The sequence below is a fragment of the Portunus trituberculatus genome, chromosome 30, assembly GCF_017591435.1.
Source record: "Portunus trituberculatus isolate SZX2019 chromosome 30, ASM1759143v1, whole genome shotgun sequence".
NCBI classification, from domain to species: Eukaryota; Metazoa; Arthropoda; class Malacostraca; order Decapoda; family Portunidae; genus Portunus; species Portunus trituberculatus.
The window spans coordinates 2,294,576-2,313,274 of NC_059284.1; the positions used below are offsets into that span (position 1 = coordinate 2,294,576).

Below are 18,699 nucleotides of genomic sequence, written 5' to 3' on the forward strand. Positions count from 1 at the left end.
ACCAAGAAAACGTCACAGCTGCTGATAAAAAACAAAACCACCATGAAGAAAACTCCTTTACAAGAAGATCATGTCATCTACAAACACGCCTGCAAAATTGAGGACTGTGGACCTCAAACATATATTGGGATGACAAGGACAACATTGTCAAGGAGACTCACCTGCCACCTACAGAACGGAACAATCAAGAACCACTACAACACATCACATAAAACTACCGCTACAAGGAAACATCTGGAAAATAACACCACTATCATCGACCGCGAAAGGGACCCACGCCGCCTACTCTTCTTGGAATCACTATACATAGCACAAGATAGACCAGCCATGAATCTACAAACACAAGACCTACAGATATTACCCACACAAAAAAGAAGACCTACACGACTTGATACCACGGCCGACACACGCCGCCAGGCCACGCACTGAATCAACCAATCAGGTTGCAGCACGCCATCTACTGACCCACCCACGGGGTATATATATATATATATATATATATATATATATATATATATATATATATATATATATATATATATATATATATATATATATATATATATATATATATATATATATATATATATATATATATATATATATATATATATATATATATATATATATATATATATATATATATATATATATATATATATATATATATATATATATATATATATATATATATATATATATATATATATATATATATATATATATATATATATATATATATATATATATATATATATATATATATATATCGTCGGCTCCCACTCGTGTCCGAGTACTGACTGGGTCCTGTCGTTAGTGAAACGTCTGCTATAAGATAAAGAGAGGTGGAGGAAACGACAGAATGCCAGTCGCTGTGTATATTGTTTTGGGTGGTCGTGGCTGCGCGACGGCCACGCACACACACTTGGCCCACATCGTTTCCACCGCGGCTCAAAACAGATGAGACAGGCAGCTTCTCCGATGTTGGTTGCATCGGGCTGCCGAGTTCTTGATGTGTCAAGGCCCGCCTTGTCGATTGCCCGCCAGGCGCTGCCCTCTTCCGCCGGCGCTGGATTTAATTTTGGAGTCTTCCTTCTCCTAGCCTTTGCCTGAAGTTACAATTGAGTTACAATTGCAGAGCGGTCCCTGGAGGACTCACGATCATGTGCGCCAGGAGAAACCTCTGATTCCTTTGCTGAGCTAAATCTATCGACTCCGCAGAGCCGTGGTGCCGCTTGGTCAGGGCCTTCAAAGGCTTAGGCGATACAGGAGGCAAATCGACATCCACTACATGGGTCACTTTAGTCAAGTCCGAAGGATTCTCGTCACATCTTTCAGATGACTCAACTGAGTCGTCGGACAAAAGGGCAAACCTATTAGCCAAACGAACAGGATCACCAGCCCTAACAGAATGAGAGGTAGGAGAAGGAGTTGTCTTCGGACCCGCAGACTCAGCTGATGAGCGAGCGGCCAATGAAGCATAGGATGTCGAACCAGTACCGTCCTTCTGGCGGTAAAGGAGTTCACGGCGGGCGCTACCAAGGCTGTTGAACTGACTATTAGCAAACTGTAAAATATCCTGCTCCAGGCGATATGTTGGGGGGAGGCGGATTGAAAATTAGGCGCCGCAACGGCGAGATATGTTGGGCATTGCCTGGAACGTACCTGGTGAGTATCACGACAATGGAAACAATAAGCAGCAGCATTGCAATGCTCCTCAGAATGTGAGTCTAGTGCTGAGCAATTACCGCATCAAGAAGCTTCCTTACAGGACTTTTAGCATGACCGTACCAATAGCATGAGAAACACTGAAGAGGGCGGGAAACAAAATACCTCACCCTAAGATTAATAGGACCGATATGAACACGGTCAGGAAGGGTGGAACCAAAAAAGGTGAGAAGGACTATGTTGGAGGAATTCCTCATCTTAGTCACCTTTTGGACTGAGCTAGGACACATAGCCACTATTTCCTCTTCAGGGAACTCAAAAAGGTCCTGACTATAAACACAGCCTTTACTATAATTCAAAGTAGGATGAGCCTTCACGGTCTCAAACATGCTATCAGTAGGGCATGGGAGATGTTGCAACATCCTCGCCTGCGTAATATCTTTAGCTCGCACGAGCACAATCTTACCGTAATTCTTCAGATTTCCCTCAGGAATTGTACCGATCTTTTTGGCAAGGTACCGGGAGGCATGGATGAAATTCCCACGCCCATTTCTGTAGTACGCCAGAAACTAACGAGGAGGCTGGATCTGGCGGACTTCAGGAACTGAATTATCTAAATGGTGGTCAAAAAGATTTGGGATGTAGTCCGTGTCACTGTCTGCAATATTGCGAGAGTAGAGAAGTTCGGTCTTAAAGCCAGAGCCAGCAAGGGGCAGGGATGCTACATGTTTTAAAGACAAACAGGCTTCATCACATGACAGAAACGTCACATAGCAGCGATTAGATGGAAAGCCCTTATCATAAACAAGTTGAATACGAAGAACCGTGCCATACGCCTTGAGAAGGGAGTGCAAGGTGTGATAAGAAAAGGATGGATTAACATTTACCATCAAAAGGGAGTCCAAACTAGCAGAGAGGCATCCTTCAAAAGAACTCCCAGAACGGGACACCGCTGTGGAAGGCGCTTGTGGAGGGGAGTCCCTCTCCCTACGCAGACCTGAAGATGACATCTCGTAGAACAGGTCAGCCAACTCACGAGAGCCTGGTACGTTTTTGTGTTTCCCCATAAGTATCAAGTCACACAAAAGAATAGCTCCAGGGGCAACCACCTACTGGGAATACAATGGGAGCGAGCGATGGCTGCCGTGGACGAGGTACATCGTCCCCATGCGGACCAGTCGTTTTAAAAAATGCCCCATATGATGCGAATGTTTGTCCACGACAGTTTTAGGAATAGGTTGAATGTAGGCAAACTTCCAGCAAGAAGGAAAGATAGAGGTAAAAAAAATCATAAGTGAAAGAGTTTGGCGAGGCAAGATGCTAGCACGGAAACACAGATTTTGAGAATAATAGGACGGACCCCTTCTTGTTCACCGATGGTTTAGGCCAGCGAGGGCATGGAAAACACTAAAAAGAACTTTAATCGTAGGTATGAAATACTCAAAGGGAGGAGAAGACGGAGGAACAAGCCCAGAATCATCCATGGTGGAGTTGTTAGCAAAGGTATAAGAGAAAAGTTCTGCTTCAGAGATAAATGAGACGGCAGTGGTGCCATCAGGATGAAATAAAGGAGGGAAAGATGAAGAAGTAAAGTTGTTGATGTTTTTGGCCAGATGCCAGAAGTCACAAGGGAAGTTGGAGTTTAAAAGTTTGTGACATTTTCTATTTATGAAGGAGTGTTTGGCAAGTTGAAGAAACAGACTTGGCATGATTCCGGGCAGAAATATAAAGTGCATGAGATTCAGGAGATGAGTGGTTTAAGTACCTATTGTGGGCAACCTCTCTATCATGTAAAGCACGAGAACAGACTGTGTTAAACCAAGGTTTAGAAGGTTTAGGTTGAGAAAAAGAATGAGGAATGTGCGCCGCCATGCCAGACACTATCACCTCTGTTATGCGTTCAGCACAAAGAGATGTCTCTGACACGGAAACAGTAATCATTCCAGGGAAAATAAGTACACCTCCTCTGGTCCCCCCCAAGTGGTAGAGAAAAAAACAAAAAAACAGAGGCACCTCCGGTTTTGGGGATCCTTAGGAGGAATAAGATAAGATACAGAAATGATATTGTGATCGGAGAAGCCCAACGGAAAAGACAGGGTAACAGCATAAGCCTAAAGATCAGAGGTAAGAAAAAATCAAGAATGTTAGGCGTATGTCCAAGACGGTCAGGAATACGAGTAGGGTGTTGCACCAGTTGCTGTAGGTCATGGAGGATAGCAAACATGAAAGCTAGTTCACCAAAATGGTCTGTGAAGGGAGAGGAAAACCAAAGTTGGTGGTGAACATTCAAATCTCTATGGATGAAGATCTCTGCGAAAGGGTAAAGGGACATAATGTGCTCCACTTTGAAAGTTTAAAAATCAAAGAATCTATTATGGTCACAGGAGTTAGGGGAGAGATAGACAGCACAGATAAATTTTGTTAGTGAGTGATTATTGAGTCTAAGCCAAATGGTGGAAAACTCGGAAGATTCAAGAGCGTAAGCACAAGAGCAAGTTAACCCGTTGCACACAAAACTGCAACATCCAGCCTTGGAAAGAAAATGAGAATATGCCATATGAGAATGTTATTCATGATAAAGAGGTTGCCCATAAAAGGTACTTGAGCCTTCTATCTCCTGAATCTCATGTACTTTAAATTTCTGCCTGGAGTCATGCCAAGTCTGTTCTTTAACCTGCCAAACACTCTTTCATAAATAGAAATGTCAAAAATTTTCAAACTTGTGACTTCTGGCATCTGGTCAAAAACATTTCAAATAACTTTACTTCCTTATCTTTCCCTTCTTTTATTTCATCCTGATGGCACCACTGTCTCCAAAGGTGAACTCTTCTGTCAGACTTTTGCTAACCTAGGATGATTCTGGGCTTGATCCTCCCTCTCCTCCTCCCTCTCCCTATTTCATGCCTAAAGTTAATGTTTTTTATGTTCTCGATGGCCTAAACCCTCAGAAGGTTTATGGACCTAATGGGGCCCCTCCTATTGTTCTCAAAAACAGTATTTCTGTGCTTGCACCTTGGCTGGCCAAACTCTTTCAACCATGTCTATCGACTTCTACCTCTCATTCTTTCTGAAAAATTGCCTACATCCTGTTCCTAAAAAGGGTGACCGCTCTAATCCCTCAAACTACCGTCCTATAGCTTAATGTCTTGCTTGCCCAAAATTTTTGCCGAGTTAGCAGTTGGAGGGGCGAGAAAAACTGGCGAAGACGCATTACTTCATAGAAGCTGTTTTAGTGAGATATGATATGTGAAGTTTCTAGGTAAGATTATGAATAAAGGATAGACCTAGGATATTCAGTGTAGAAGATGGGGACGTCCAGCTGAGTTTCACTGAAGAACAGTGGATATTTGTCTAGAAGGTTGTGTCGAGTTGATAGATGGAGGATTTGAGTTTTTGTGGCATTGACCACTGTTAAGTGTTCTGCCTCGATCAAAGATCAGAAGGCAGGCGTTCTGTGGCGTCCATGTGTGTGATCTGTTGAATTCCTGAGAGCTTAGTCGTCTCTGAAATGACATGGAAAGATGAGTGGTATCATCAGCGTAGTAATGGATAGGGCAAGATGTTTCGGTATGTTTTCGGTATAATAGAACAGGAGTGGGTGACAGAAAACAACCCTGAGAAACACAGCTGGTAATAGATTTAGGAAAAGAACAGTGGCCCTCTATCATGGCTGCAATAGAACTGTTGGAAAGGAAACCTAAGATAATGTTACAAAGAGATGGAGAGAAACCGTAAGACCGCAGTTTTGAAATCAAAGCTTTGTGGCTGTGCTTCATCCTTACAACATCTTCCTCATCTTGTATAGGAAGCTCCCTAGGAACATTTTAAGTTTCAGTGGCACTGTTTACATCATAGAAAATTTCTAAGTCATGTAATTTCTGAACAGGTCTACACAACACCCCCTTGGCAGTTCTTTCATTGACATATCTTACTATACCATCACTGCCAGATAGTACGTATACCAGTAATAATACCCAAAAGCCAATTCATTTGAGACATATTGTCTTCTCTCGATAGTACAATAAAAACCTTTCTTTACATTGTAAAAAGGTTTTAATCTTCGCTGTTGGGGTCAAATTTCTCAAATAATCATCACTCCACACTTACCAGAATTTGTCGAGTTGTCTTTTCCGAACAAATTCTTTCACTAAAACCTTTCCTACTAACAGGTACATGCTCATCAGGGTGTCAAAGGGTTACTTATATCAGCATCTTCATTTACATAAGTAAGAGGTCTTGAATTGATACAAGCTTCTACTTCACTCATAGTTGTTTCAAGTTCACATTTAGTCAAACATTTAGTGCCAAAAAGATTTCTTAGGGAGAATTTCACAGATCTCACAAGTCGTTCCCACAAGTCTCCCCACCATGGGATTTGGGTGCAATAAACTTACATTCAGGACTCAATATACTGAAATATTTCTGAAGGACATTAGCAACATTTGTAAAGATCTTGGCATTTTATGAGTACATTACAGATGGAAGTCCATAGATATATGTCTATGCTATTTTATAAGGGTTTTTCACTATCTTATAATTAAGGACGGACAATTTCTTTCTTGTACCCTTCTCATTATCAGCAAATTCAACTTTGCATTTTAATTTTTCCAAAGTAGAGCAACCTCATAGCTGCCATTATTGGTTATTAGTTATCTTTCTCAGTATAAATACCTACAATTTTTACTTTCAAAAATTATGCAGATCAGATTCAGTGACATGGTTAGCAGTACTTATACATAACATCTGATGAGATACAAGCTTCTCGTGGGTCTTCAAACAAGAACCAGACAAAATCCAACCAAATATTGAATTGTGAGCCACTGAATCTCCCAATATCACAATACTATCTACTGAAACAAACCTCCAATAATTATCCACAACTACCATTATATCCAAAGTGAGGTTACGAATTTGTACATACTCATCAGCTAATGGTAGGTGCGAAAGATTCTGCAAAAAGTCATCAGGTACCTGCTGACGTCTCAAAGAGGGACAAATAGACATTACTTCAACTGCAAACACATAATGGTTATGACCCTGGGCCCAAGCAAATTCACATCATCATTCCGTTCTTTGCAATCCGGTAATATCTTGTTACCAAATGCTGAGTAGGAAATGTACTTAGATGTAACACACTCAGGCTTGATTCTTCTCACAAAGTCATGACTTACATAGGGGATAGCTGCACAGAATTACCACCATTTGTTAAGACTGATTTTACTGGTCTGCAATACTGTGGACTTAACTCTCTAATCATGAGAAATGCCAGAATGTGCAACATTATCAATACTAATATCATTATTTGGCTGAACATTTACTTTATCACTAGTTTGCTGGGTAACAGATGCTTTACTTAGTAGGTTATTAGCTCCATGCAAAGGTTTGAAAGATCTACGAAACAAGACATTATGATATCCATTACACAGAGTTCATTTCACCTTAGGCTTACAACGTCTGGATTGATGCCACGTGAGAAGGCACTTAAAACACAATCCTTCTCCTCAACTTTCTCATCACAGGCAGATATACTTAGCTTAAGTATATGCCAACACTTCTCAGATCTGTGTCTCTTCTGACAAAACACACGATGTGTTGGGACTTCTTCAGCTAACGTCTGCAGGGCTGAAGCAGAACTAATCTTTTTTTTTTCAACTTCTTGCCGACACTGCAGTTTTCCATGGATTCATCCTTAAACGTTTTCTGCCTTTTCACGACGCTGGATCTCTTACTGCAGGAATTTCAGCAGCTACTCCAAGTCATCTTCATGTCCAGAGTTTACTCTCGACCATGGCAATTACATATCTTCTAGAAATCAAGATAAGATGACAGTAATTAACACCACTCCATACTGGTCACCAGTGATGCCAAGGCCTTCCAAGCTTCATACATGGCACAGCAGCTTGTCTTGTAGCTTCAACAGGGAATCACACTGGTTAGCTCCCTTAGCTGTGGGTGGCAAATATTCAGTAAACTTTGCACATAGGCAAATATTATCCTCTGAGGACAACACATTTTTTTTAGCAGGTCACAGGCCATCTTATTGATTTCTAAAGAAAGAAACAACCCCTGAATGACTGATAAGGCTCCTCCTTGAAGTAATGACTGCAAGTAACTAAATTTGCTTATATCTGGCAGTTCACTGTGGTCAACTAAAGCCTCAAATCTGTCCCATAATGACTGCCATTCAGTTAACTAACCAGAATATTTGGGGAGTTCCAATCTAGATAATTTAACCACTGACCTCTCCTCAGAAAAGGTAAATGCCTTGCCATTATCATCATTTGCTCACCTCAAAAGTGTAGTTGCTTGAGCTCTTCCTCTCCTAGCATTTTTGTGGAACCCGTCAGTTTCATCAATATCTCCTTCAAGGTCATCAGGTTTATCCAACAGTAACTCAACTTCGGCCTGAAGAGCATCAAAGACCACCAGGCTCTAATTAAAAACACTAACAGCAGTATCTAACAACTCAAAGCTAGTGTCAGTGTCCTCAGGTAAATCTTGAATTTCTTTCATGCTGTGTGACAACCATCCTTTGGCTGACCTCTTCTTGCGAGCTTCTTTGAAGGCATGAGACATCTTTCTGACAATAATCTAGATTTTAATACCTTCTAGTACAATCCATCTAAAGGCTCCTGGGCCCATATCCACGAAACTATCTTAGGCCGATGGCATCGTCCTTAGCAAACCAAAATGGCGGCCGTCGTGCCTAACTTGCCAGAAAACGCACTTAAAATTTTTCGTCTGCCCTAACGTCGTACTTGGCGGTAGGACTGGGTCGACCCTGTTTTAGTAGCGTTATGGACGACGGAGCTGGATGTAAACTAACAACATGGCAGCGCCACGAGAGCAACAACCACATCAGCCAGAAAGAAATCATCGTAGAAGGGACGTTTTGCATGAGCTTAATGATGCTGAACCCATCAAGAGGTACAGATTGGACCTTGAAGGTATTTGATTTGTGATCAATCTTGTGAGGGAAGCCCTGTGTAGTGAGACGAGTAGGTCAAACCCGCTCACCCTAATCTTACCTAAGTAAAGGTAACCTAACCTTACAATACCTTACTTAATCTATAAATCTAATTTGTCTACCGCCCTCCAAGTCAGTGAATAAACAGCAATAAACTTTAATTAAGAAACAATTAATAAAATGTTGGGTGTCATATTTTGAGTTTACTACGCATAGAAGCGGGAAGAGTTTTAATTTGTGACACATGGACATATATAAAATGTTTTCAAGTTAGCTGGAATGAGGAGCTCTAGGTGCACCATGTGGTATGCTAGTAATGTAATTAATACCTTAAACTTCTCCTATAAAGTAATATTAAGTACTGTTTCTAACACATTAAAGCCTTACCTGATACAGTTGGTGGATAAGTGATGGCTAGAAAAGGCGAAATACTCGTACATTGCTGGCTGGAAAAGCTTGAAGAGCTTGTCTGTAGCTGCTTGGAGTGTTTGTTCGTTACCATTGCCAACAGGAATACATTTTAATGCATATATTTTTCTTCAGAAATATTTGCTTATATTCTGTTACTTATCCGATAGTTGTATTATTGAATTATATGAATAAAAGACAAAGAAAATGCTAGTATAATCATGTTTTCTTCAATATCACCAATGTCGATATTTTGTAAGCAATGCGTTCTAGCGCGCGAAATACGGTACATCAAAAGCGATCTTAGCACGACGACTTTCGACGGCCCTAAACCGTTGACCCTAAGCTAAGTACGATTTCAAACTTAACTCGCATCGGCCTAAGACAGTTTCGTGGATATGGGCCCTGGGTATGGGCACCATAAATATTGAAGAAACTCAGGCAAAATCTTGACAAAACCACCTCACTCAGAATGGGTGAATGACAAAAAAGAGGCAGCCAAGTTGGGAGTTTATATTTGAAAATAAATGGTTTAAAAACATACAAATAAAGTTCCTTCTTACATCTTCGTAACGCCCCCCACAAAAAAAAAAAAAAATAAATAAATCATATAATTCTTTTCCATTTAAAAATTCTCTATAAAAAGACTAAGAAAAAAAAATACTGAAAAATTACTTAAAGCATTACAGATGAAAAATATAAATCACTCATTAATCTTATTTGAGACTTATAAAAGAACTTAAATGGAAAGGGGATTAAAGCAATAAATCACACTTGAGGTAACTTACAATATTTAAAGTCGCAGGTACATATATTCTTACCAAAGGGAAAATAATTATTTACAGTTCATATCCTAACAGCACGTTTGTCGAATGCGTCTATTTTGACATCGTTTGACATTGTCCGACATGGTTCAGCATCGTAAGCATAGCATTCGTTGTCACAAACTAAGAAAATTTCAAAATTCTGATTGCTCTCATTTCTTTTGTACTTTGTACGTCATTATTGTAGGTGTTGTACGATGACGTACTCTTGACGTTCGTCATCGTAAGAGGCATATACGTCATCGTACGTCTAGGATCCGATGTCGTACGTCCTTCATCCTTCAGTATGTCCACAATCGTTACGACAGTTGAATGCAGTCGCAGAAAAATGGCCTGTACGACCGTCGGGGGCATCGTAATGAAAAAGAAAAAAAAAAAAAAAAAACAGCTGTAGTGTGATCCCAGCATAAGATGGCAGTGGTGCCATCAGGATGAAATAAAGGAGGGAAAGATGAATAAATAAAGTAATTCGAGAAGTTTTTGGCCAGATGCCAAAAGTCTTAAGGGGGGTTTCATTTGGAAAGAATGACATTTTCTATTTATGAAGGAGTTTGGCAAGTTGAAGAACAGATTTGGCATGATTCCTGGCAGAAATATAAAGTGGATTATATACAGATGATGAAAGGCTCAAGTACCTATTGTGGGCAACCTATCTATCGTAAATATATAGCATGAGAACAGGCTGTGTTAAACAAATGTCTAGAAGGTATAGGTTGATAAAAAGAGTGAAATAATCAATATATGCCTCCATGCTTGACATTATGACCTCTGTTATATGTTCAGCACACAGAGACAGGTCTCTGACACATAAACTGTAATCATTCCAGGGAAAATCAGCTTATTATCTCCTCAGGTTCCCCAAACTGGTAAAGGTAAAACACCACATGCAGTTCCGCTTTGGGAGGATCCTGAGGAGAGATTGGAGAAAGATAGGGTAACAACATAAGCAGAATGATTAGAGGTAAAGAAAAGGTCAGTAATATTGGGCGTATCTCCAAGACGGTCAGGAATACGAGTAGAGTGTTGCACCAGATCCTTTAGGTAATTTAGTATATATATATATATATATATATATATATATATATATATATATATATATATATATATATATATATATATACAACATCACACCCAGGATTATGCAGGAAATAGATATTGATTAATTAAGATTTGTCTATAATAAAGTAGTTGTGAATAGAATACGTTATTTTGCAAGAGAATAAATCTATAGTTTAAAATTTCTAGATGTACAGTAGTGTTGATTAGGCCTAAGGCAGTTTTTTCCTATCTAAATTATAGAAAACATTTGACATTTTTCCCGATGAAAATAGATCATGAGGTTTAGGATATGAAACCCTGAGCTGCCAGCTGTGATCTGCTTCTCTATTCTGGATAGAAAGGAAGCTAATAATGTGCATGAATTTTATGGTTAGAGGAGATATTTGGAATGTTTGCCTCCATACCAAATCATTCTTCCTTTATATGCTGCCCATGAAAAGTTGGATTTTGAACACGGAAGTAGCCATTAAGTTTGTATGTATTCACTGCTAAAGTGAGGACTTGTGCTATTTGTTGGGAACAAATGATGACATTTGCATGATTGCATTACAATAAATTTGAATTCATATTTGTTTTTATTGTGTTAGCAATTTCAGACTGATGCATGGATTTGTTTATTACGTTTATAGCAACACATGTGGTAGTTGACGAACAAAGAAGAAAATTCCAATGGACTGTGACAATGACTACTGATTTAACACTTATGGACTTTTATATTACTTTTATGCTAGTATATTTGATACATCTTTATGGAGTACATAATTTCATATATATATATATATATATATATATATATATATATATATATATATATATATATATATATATATATATATATATATATATATATATATATATATATATATATATATATATATATATATATATATATATATATATATATATATATATATATATATATATATATATATATATATATATATATATAACGGTATCGGCTGTATCGGCCCACTTAGGAATATCGGTATCGGTATCGGGATTGATACTACCGATACTTTAATAAAAATTTGTGTGGTGTATCTAACTCTGGAAATTGTTTTGTTAAGCAGAATTTGGATGTTCGTACCAATAAAGAATAAATTAATAATAATGCCTAATTATTTAGTATCATATAGCGTATTGAGTCCATGGTGCGGAGTTACCACTGCTACCGTACTTGTACGAGACAGGTCAGTACTGGACTCGTGGGGCCCTGTTACATCCCTCACCTCAGAGAGAAAGGGAGAAGTGGGAAGACATCACCGCCTACATCTTGCTCACTCCCATGCTAAACACTTGTGCATTCATCTGTTCTTTTGTTTATTTTTGCATTTTTTTTTTTTTTTTTTTTTTTTTTTTTTACATTACAAGGGCACTGTGTGTGTGTGTGTGTGTGTGTGTGTGTGTGTGTGTGTGATTCATTGTTTGATCTGCTGCAGTCGCTAACGAGACAGCCAGACGTTACCCTACGGAACGAGCTCAGAGCTCATTATTTCCGATCTTCGGATAGGTCTGAGACCAGGCACACACCACACACCGGGACAACAAGGTCACAACTCCTCGATTTACATCCCGTACCTACTCACTGCTAGGTGAACAGGGGCTACACGTGAAAGGAGTCACACCCAAATATCTCCACCCGGCCGGGGAATCGAACCCCGGTCCTCTGGCTTGTGAAGCCAGTGCTCTAACCACTGAGCTACCGGGCCGAGTGTGTGTGTGTGTGTGTGTGTGTGTGTGTGTGTGTGTGTGTGTGTGTGTGTGTGTGTTTGTTTATGGTTAAATGGGCGTGTGGGCGGATAGGTGGGTGGTGTGTATTTGTATATAGACAGAGACACTGCAGTCTGCTGCTGTGTGTATGTGAGTTGAAGTTTGCCAGTTTTATCATGTTTTACTTGTTATTCTTAGGATTTTAATTCTGACTGGTGGACTATCAATAACAATTCTAATTATAAGACAGCTGCATATTCGTATCAGTAAACAAAGACATTTATTTGAATACAATGACATGTTTCTTTTCAACTTCTGCTCTGCCATCTTTAGCCCAGAATTTTAGAAAGAATATTGCAAATGATTCAGATGCTAGACTGACAGAATCATCGCCCACTGGCTCCCACCCTAAGCACTTAGGAACACTTATATTTCAATTCAAGGTAAAATGTAGCTGTGCAGTTTAGGTAACGCAGAATATTCCAATGCAATGTCACTAGACAGGACGAAACTTGAATTGATATTCATAATCTTAATTTAAGGTAAAACACAACTGCAGTTTTAGTAAAGTTTTAGCAGTGTCACAATGCCGCTGGAAAGGAACACCCAGAACTAGCCTTAAAGTTTTGAATATAATGTGTCGTACCTAAAAGTTTTGAATATTCAATGTGTGTACTAGGTACATAGTACATGTAACTGAATAGCAAATATTTTCATTAAAAGGAAAAAACTCTCTCTCTCTCTCTCTCTCTCTCTCTCTCTCTCTCTCTCTCTCTCTCACACACACACACACACACACACACCGCGTAATGTAGTGGTTAGCACACTCGTCTCACAACCGAGAAGGTCTGGGTTCGAGTCTCGGGCGCGACGAGGCAAATGGTAAGCCTGTTCACCTAGCAGCAAGTAGGTACGGGATGTAACTCGAGGGGTTGTGGCCTCGCTTTCCCGGTGTGTGGAGTGAGTTATGGTCTCAGTCCGAAGATCGGTCTATGAGCTCTGAACTCGCTTCATAATGGGGAAGGCTGCCTGGATGATCAGCAGATGACCGTGGTGAATTACACACACACACACACACACACACACACACACACACACACACACACACAGTGACCTCCTTTCCTGTGGCATTCATTGTGTAATTTACCGTGTCGTGTGCTGGACATCCAGCCAGTCTTCCCCATTACGGAGCGAGCTCAGAGCTCATAGACCGATCTTCGGGTAGGACTGAGACCACATCAACACAACACACACCGGGAAAGTGAGGCCACAACCCCTCGAGTTACATCCCATACCTATTTACTGCTAGGTGAACAGGACCCACACATTAAGAGGCTTGCCCATTTGCCTCGCCGCTTACCGGATTCGAACCTGGCCTTCTCGATTGTGAGTCGAGCGTGGTTAGCACGCTCGGCTCACAGTCGAGAGGGATGTAGGGTGGTATCATCAGCGTAAGAGTGGATAGAGCAAAAAGTTAGGTTTAGAAGGTCATTAATGAATAAAAGAAAGAGTGGGTGACAGGACAGAACCCTGAGGAACACCACTATTAATAGATTTAGGAGAAGAACAGTAGCCGTCTACCACAGCAGTAATACAACGTTCGGAAAGGAAACTTGAGATAAAATTGCAGTGAGAAGGATAGAAACCGTAGGAGGACAGTTTTGAAATAAATGCTTTATGCCAGACTCTATTAAAAGCTTTTGATATGTCTAACGCGACAGCAAAAGTTTCACCGAAATCTTTAAAACATGATTACCAAGATTCACTAAGGAAAGCCAGAGGATCACCAGTAGAGCGACCTTGACGGAGGCCATACCGGCGATCAGAGAAAAGATTGTGAAGTGACAGATTTTTTAGAATCTTCCTTTTCAGGATAGATTAAAAACTTTAGAGAAGCAAGAAATTACAAGGTATAGGATGGTAATTTGAGGGATTAGAACGGTCAACCTTTTTAGGAACAGGCTGAATATGGGTAGACTTCCAGCAAGGAAAGGTAGAAGTCGATAGACAAAGCTGAAAGAGTTTAGTCAGGTAAGGTGCACGGAAGCACAGTTTTTGAGAACAATAGAAGGGACTCCATCAGGACCATAAGCCTTCTGAAGGCATAGGCCAGCGAGGGCATGGAAAACATCATTACGAATAATTCTGATTGAAGACATGAAATAGTCAGAAGGAAAAATAGAAATAAGCCCAGAATTGAGAGGAGCCCGGTTTGAGAGGAGTTCAGCTTTACAGACAGAAGAGATGGCAGTGGTGCCATCAGGATGAAATAAAGGAGGGAAAGATGACGAAGTGTTTTTGGCTAGATGCCAGAATTCTTGATGGGAGTTTGAGTTTGTAAGATTGACATTTTCTATTTATGAAAGAGTGTTTGGCAAGTTGAAGAACAGACTTGGCATCATTCCGGGCAGAGATACAAAGTGCGTGAGTTTCAGGAGATGGAAGGCTCAAGTACCTTTTGTGGGCAAGCTCTCTATAATGAATAGCACGAAAACAGGGTGTTAAACCAAGGTTTAGAAGGTTTAGGTTGAGAAAAAGAATGAGGAATGTTCACCTCCATGCCAGACACTATCACCTCTGTTATGCGTTCAGCACAATGACATGGGTCTCTGACACGGAAGCAGTGATCATTCCAGGAAAAATCTGCATAATATCTCCTCGTCTCCCCAACTGGCAGAGGCAAAACGCCAGAGGCACCTCCGCTTTTGGGGATCCTGAGGAGGGATTGGAGAAATAGGACAAGATAGAGAATCGAGATTGTGATTGGAGGAACCCAATCGAGTTGAAAAGGGTAACAGCTTTAGGAGAAAGATTAGAGGTGAGGAAGAGATCAAGAATCGTGTGCATGTCTCCAAGACGGTCAGGAATACGAGTAGAGTGTTGTACCAGTTGCTGTAGGTCATGGAGGACAGCAAAGCTGAAGGCTGGATCACAATCGTCTCACAACCGAGAAGATCTGGGTTCGAGTCTCGGGCGCGACGAGGCAAATGGTAAGCCTGTTCACCTAGCAGCAAGTAGGTACGGGATGTAACTCGAGGGGTTGTGGCCTCGCTTTCCCGGTGTGTGGAGTGAGTTATGGTCTCAGTCCTACCCGAAGATCGGTCTATGAGCTCTGAACTCGCTTCATAATGGGGAAGGCTGCCTGGATGACCAGCAGATGACCGTGGTGAATTACACACACACACACACACACACACACACACACACACTCCTAACAGCCTCCCTCTCTCTCTCTCTCTGGACAGTAATATATATATATATATATATATATATATATATATATATATATATATATATATATATATATATATATATATATATATATATATACACACACACACACACACACACACACACACACACACACACAGTGCGATTAATTGTTTGGCAGTCATGGCCTTATCTGTAAAGAGCCCATATAAAATTTGCTGTACGATATGCTCTACAGGGTTACAGGATGTATTTGGAGGATAGTGAAGAAACACGTCACCGAGCGTGGCCGTGACGCAGCCAGTCTTGTGTAATCGCTGCTTGGTGGCGCGGGATTAGTATTGTTATCATCTTCGTTGCCACGTTTCACAAGTACTATATTTGTGATGACGTACATTTCTCATTGGTAGTGACTGTCGTAGTGTCAGAGAAATCAGGTATGTGATGTATGTGTGCCTTTCCTCTTCAAATATTTATACCTAAATTGACCTTGAAGATATATCTAGCAGAATATTAAGTAGAATGCTAACTGTAGTTACTCCACAGTAGTGAAAGCTTCAGACCGTATTCTACAAACCGTTATAGCGAGACAAAATGACCTATTTTAGACATGAGCCTATTTATGACCGGCTCTAATCTTGTGTCATCGTCATGAGTGCTAAGACAGGATTCACTCTTTTAAGGATAGCCAGCGACCGTCTTAAATCGCCGATATCGTGTGAACGTGGCTGTATATTCCATAATGGGATCCCAACAGTGTTAATTATTAATTTAACGATAAATGTTAGTAATAACGACTAAATAAAGTTATTCTCTGATGCAATAATGTGTTATTATAAATAACTGCCGGGATCTGTACGATCAGTTTTCCCCAAACTCAAACAAACCTTGCTCGATGCGGCCTGCATGTGTTGGGCTGTCGGATGTAGTCTTCTCATATATATCCACATATCTAACTATACTCAAAACAAGCAATATGCCAAAATAATTTAATAAGAAAAATTATGTCAAGAACATAATCCTTTCTATATATATAAAAGTTGACGAAATGTGAGCCTTAAGAGAGTCAACGGAGTGACGGTCAGGAATTCTGTGAGAACTGACGATAATTGTTAAAAATATTCTTTGGTCATAGCAACACCCAATGCCATAAAATTTAAAGCACGGCATGAAGTATTATGCTGCTATAGCCTAATCCAGGGAAAACTTCATTCTGTCAAAGGCCCAAAGGCCACTTGAATATCTTTAAGGGGAGATGTATATGCTAAAATACATGCATTTTCGTCACAAATAGTGTTTTGAAATTCCCGCGTCAAAAAATCAACCGACACTGGCAACATCCAGGTAGAAAAAGTTTTGTCTTCTGATTAATTTTAATACAGGTCGGAAAAAGAAAAAAAAAACTTTTTCACATTTAACTTACCATATGTATAATAAATCGGATTTAATGTCAACCCAATAATTTAAATGCCAATCTTTTATAAATCTTAAATTTCACTTAATCGTTCTATATAAAACTATACTGACTCCAACAGAAGAGCTTATCGAGGGTGAGGCTAATAATCAACCGTGCGACTGACTGACAACTTTGCGTCCAGCCGTCCACCAAGAGCCTGGCCTAGACCTGGCGGACGCGTACTGATCCTGTTCTGGCCTTGTCACTCCAGTCTATCGGAAGGGCCATGAAAACCGTCCCGTAGGCATTGGTTTGGGTGTTTGCTGGTACGATACGTTTCCTTTGGTAGTTGCCTAGAGTGATAGCAGCTATACAAACTCATAAACTGTCATTACTATATGTAGCTTATTACTAATCTATTACATATGTGTATTCAAGATTATGACTCTGTCCTATTCTGAGTTCGTTAATACGCAAGTTTATTTTGCTTGGCATGTAACCCAGTATTTAATATAAATATGTTATATATTATCCATTCATGGCTCTTATAGTATTATGAAGTAGCACTTTTTTAACAGCGTGGCGGGCCTGATCAAATGGCTTTATACGTTCCGGAGGCCGGATGATCCCCATCCCTTCTCTAATCCACCTTGAAAACAAAGACATTCAGGAAACAGATACTTGAAAGAAAAACGATGTTTCACTTTTCTTTATCAACACTGCTTTCCCATATCAACTGTCGTACGGCAGATACTCTAGAAGCATATGGGTGAATAATAGACTAAGTTTGACTGAGACAAGGTAAACACACACACACACACACACAAAAAAAAAAAAAATAATAAGTATGACTGAGTTTAGACAAAATGATTAAGGTGAGACTTAGTATGGACAAAACAAACATGAATTAGATAATTTAAAAAATACTAAAATATTAAATGTACGTGGGAATGAGATTGAGGGTGGTAATGGTGGTTAGTATTAATAGGAGAGTACCCAAGCTCGCGATGCGATTTCCAGATTTATCAGGTATCGCAATATTTCACAGAAAAGATGGTCAACTTTATATTTATGCCTGAAATCATGTCAAGTCTGTTCTTCAACTTGCCAAACACGCCATCATAAAGACAAAATGTCAAAATCTTTCAAACTTCAACTATTCTCGTGACTTCTGGCATCTGGCCAAAAACAGCTCCAGTAAAAATGGCGACTACCAAATCCAGCCTCAGTGAAATCTAATTGCACCAGTTCAGGGGTGCTGGACCAGAAATGTCTGATATCAGGTCGCACAACTCATGATAGCACAAAAGTCTTATGGCGACACCTCCCCTCAACTTTTTCTGACCCAAAATGTTTTGACATTAACTTCTGCAACATTCGCGGTCTTTGATCTAATTTTCAATCTGTAGAAAACCACCCCTCCTTTATTAAACCTCATTTTCTTTTCCTCACCGAAA

At 39.9% G+C, this 18,699-nt stretch overlaps 1 protein-coding gene across 2 annotated transcripts in view; it reads left to right on the forward strand.

Annotated features, from left to right (window-relative positions):
• Positions 1 to 16,121: 16,121 nt before the first annotated feature.
• The window catches only part of LOC123510868, a 35,047-nt gene continuing 32,469 nt past the window's right edge, over positions 16,122 to 18,699 (forward strand). For both annotated transcript variants that reach the window (XM_045266313.1, XM_045266312.1), the window contains exon 1: positions 16,122 to 16,283. The gene's annotated coding sequence lies outside the window, so the exon portion shown is untranslated. The remainder of the gene's footprint in view (positions 16,284 to 18,699) is intronic.